General features: G+C 36.5%; 1 long non-coding RNA gene across 1 annotated transcript in view; it reads right to left on the bottom strand.

The window, feature by feature from the left end:
- Nucleotides 1–1,187: 1,187 nt before the first annotated feature.
- Nucleotides 1,188–3,765, bottom strand: part of LOC106733736 (uncharacterized) — a 4,600-nt gene continuing 2,022 nt past the window's right edge. The window contains exon 2 of the long non-coding RNA XR_001369654.1: nucleotides 1,188–1,230. This is a non-coding gene — a long non-coding RNA (uncharacterized LOC106733736). The remainder of the gene's footprint in view (nucleotides 1,231–3,765) is intronic.

The raw sequence follows: 3,765 nt of genomic DNA, 5'->3' as shown, positions 1-3,765 counted from the left end.
GATTATTTTATAGTTATTTGATGAGAGAGAGAGAAAAAGAGAGAGAGAGAAACCTACCTTGGCTGGAACTTGAACCCAGTTACCATATGAAAGTTCTGTGCCTTTTAACAATCTGGCTAACTCCTGGCTCCTAAACTAAAAAAATACTACCCAGGCTGGTTTGTGTGTGTGTATTTAGTAAGTTTATAGTTACTTAAAAAAAAAATCATGTATGAGAGTTTAAATTAATGCCATCTTTTATATGTTGAAATCCCTTATGATATTCCATTTCTGAACTTACATTGAATAAATGTCCTCTTAACATGAAAGTTTACATCAATGAAACTTTCTTTTTTTATGGAGAAGTTTTTGCTATAGGATGTATGCACTTGCCAGAAAGAAAGAGACAGAGAGACAGAAAACCTGAAATCACTCTCCGGGGGAATGGCCACAATGCAATCCCTTCTCCTCCATTCTCCACTGGGGATGTTAGGAACACACGCACATTTTCCCATCGTAAGTTTAAGCCACCGGGTCTGGTACTTGAACCACAGTCAACTACATGAGAGTCTAGCAACATAGCCATTATGCCAACTGCTGGTCCCAACATGACTGAAACTTTAAAGAACAATTATAAATATCTTATTGTAAAACTCTGAAAAGATAATGTTTCAAGCCTTCTAATACTTAGAACTTAAAACAAATTTAACTATAATAAACATCTCTATAGGATCATTTCCAACAGCATACAAACAGAATCTAGAAGCAACTGTTTTAAGATTAAAAAGAAAGAAAACTTCCTGGAATCCTATGTTCTTCATTTATTACCTAGCTTTCTTGTGTCTTTACCATTACAAATTCTCAAAGGAGATTTATATACTTGCCTCCAGTCAGGCTTCCCTCTAATCTACTGAAATTGTTTCATATCAAGAACGCTTGTTCTCATTTTTGTCAATTTTTCAATAGAATCAACAGTTGAGTGTTCTCTTGTTTTGTCTGATGACTACACTATTTTGGTGTGTTTCTAGAAAAGGTCAGCATTGTTAATATTCCTTCACAATGAAATCAAGAAGTTAGAGATGTTTACCTTACTCCTTCTGGATTTATTTCATGCGAACTGTTGACAACATTCACGCCTTGTCGACCATCAGAAGGTGAATCACCTCCAACACTTGTAGAGCCCTACAGCTAGTGGAGCTCCATTTTTCATTTTCATTCTTCTTTGTGTCCCTCACACTCAGAGTAGAATTGCTACTTGCAGAGAAATCCATTAAAACAGCATTTTGTTTCTAATAATTATAACAACGACAACAAAACCCCACAAATCCCAGAAAGAAATAACTATTTTTAAAAAATGCCAACTCTTTCACATCTTAATTTATTTACTAATTTATAAACAATCCCATATGTCAACTACATCAAAGGAAGTATATACTCTCAGCTTCAAAATGAGAAAAAAATGGTACAAACTGACATGAGCTGATTGATGATAAGTTATACCTAAGAACAAAAAGGCTTTATGTTAAAGATGTAACATGTAGAAGAGTTCACAAGTTGAAAATTGGGAAATAAAACTTTCAACTTAGCAAACAAAGAGTGAGCACCATTTTAGACACAGGGAGTGCAGGTGTTTCCGCAAGACCTTGAAAGGATAAAATGCAGGAAAGCTAGTACTGGAGCTGACGGCCACACTACAGGAAAAGGCTGTTCTAGAATAAAGAGTTCAACACCCCCCTACAAGGAAGGACTGTTAAGACATGGATGCAATACAGATTAGTGCCATCATTTTCAGTATTATTTACATATAAAATGATATTTAATTTTGGTAAAGTTTTTAAAATACTGTGAGGGTCATGTAGCATGAGAGAAGACTTTATAGAAACATTGAGGGTTAGTGAGAACTTATTTTTAACATACACAGATGTCACTTTATATAATTCAAAACCTGCAATCTGGTTAGTTGTAATGTTTTATGGGAAAAAAAAAGTGACTAAAACAGTTTTCTTTATGTTGGGCCTAATACCTAATTCTAAATAGAGAATGGTCATTACATTTTTATGCAGTAAACAGCATACATCAGAACATTATATTTCTTTTAAGGGGCATTTTTACTATGGGGGCATGCCCTAGCCATAGAGAGAAAAAGACAGAGGTAGAAATAAACCCCCAGGGGGTCTGGCCATTTCCAAATCTCTTCTCCTCCATTCTCATATCAGGATTTGGGCACACATGCTCAATCATTTGGCATAAATCTAAAGCAGCCATTCTTGACCTTGAAACCCAGTCAGCTCTGTGAAAGTCCAACATAATAATAACCATTACCCCCCCTGCTAGTCCCAAGAACAAGACTATTATAACAACTACATCAATTTAAAAAGACTGAAATTTCCCACTACAGCTTATTACATTAGTAGTTGAGTATAAGCACATAAAAATACCTAAAACTAAATAAATCACAACTAAAAATTATGTATGAAATAATAGTTATGTAAACACTCTAGTTAAGACTAAACATCAAGAAAAGAGAAGAAATTATCCAGACCGAATTCGGGACATACTTCTTTTTGATCTAAACTTTAAACGGTAAAAAGGTTTATAATTTAACAATGCAAAAGAGCTTTTCACTATAAACATGCTTTAGGTAAGGCAACACATAATTTCTTTTTCCTTTTAATTAGCTATTGGGTGCTGGTGCTTGAAGAGGATAGAGGAAGAGAGAGAGAACCCCTGAGGGAATGGCTACACTACAAGCCCTTCTCCATTCTCTTTCTCTTCTCAGGCTCTTGAATACCCATACACATGTGCCCAGTGTGTCTCTCTTGCTGTGAGATCTGGAATTGAACAATATAGTCAACCCAGTGGGATGAAGACACCATAACGACTATGCACCAGATGGCCCAAGGCAACATCTAAACATCTAAGGCATCTGGTCAAAGTCATCTCAAGGTTAGAAATGGACTGACTCACAACCATGGTCATACAACCACAAGAACACATTTTAAATGTTAATTCTTTTATTCATTTTTTTAATAAGGAAAGACAAAGAACAGCCCCAATAAGGTTCTGATTCTAAAATTGAGTTCCACCCTCACCCAATCCCAGACTATGGGCAAGCAAATGCCTGGCACTCAGGAAGGTCTCTGGACACAAACCCAGCACCTTCTCCTGAGGATTGGATTCCCAGAGCATTGAGATTACTGCTGTGCCATCACCCCGCCTCAGTTTTACATGTACTCAGTCAGTGACCACTAGCCTTACTTATCTGTTGTCCACATCAGTGACTTTATTTGGAAAGACAGTCTATCTGAGACAAACACACTGGATATACATGTATTCCACTGTCAGCCAGTGGGTAACACACACTGTATAACCAGACCACAACCAAAGATGTCAACCCACTTGTAGCTCTGGAGGACTGCTAGTCTTGAATCTCCACTCTGGCCAGAACTCTATATAACATAAGCAGGCTGCTCAGTTAGAAGTGACTGTGCCTGAAGTCAGGCACTTGTTACCATGCAAGAAAGAAAGAAATTCCAATGTTCTCTTTTATTTCAATTATGGAAAATTTCATAATCCTTGGATATCAACTTTTTTCAGTCCATTAATTCACTACACCCTTATTTTTCTTATTAAAATACCAACGAAGGTTGTGTTTTCTCTGATTCATTGCACCATAAATACCAATGGAAAAAAACATGGCGAGCAAGTAACAAATTCTTAATATAGAGAATATAACCTATTACAAAGAACCAAGAGGCCAGCAGGTGGTGTGGTGGTTAAGGCATT

Source organism: Tupaia chinensis, unplaced genomic scaffold (genome assembly GCF_000334495.1).
Source record: "Tupaia chinensis unplaced genomic scaffold, TupChi_1.0 Scaffold144671_1, whole genome shotgun sequence".
Classification (NCBI taxonomy): Eukaryota; Metazoa; Chordata; class Mammalia; order Scandentia; family Tupaiidae; genus Tupaia; species Tupaia belangeri.
The sequence above is the reverse complement of the archived record's forward strand: the minus strand, read 5'-3'. Positions and strand labels throughout refer to the sequence as shown.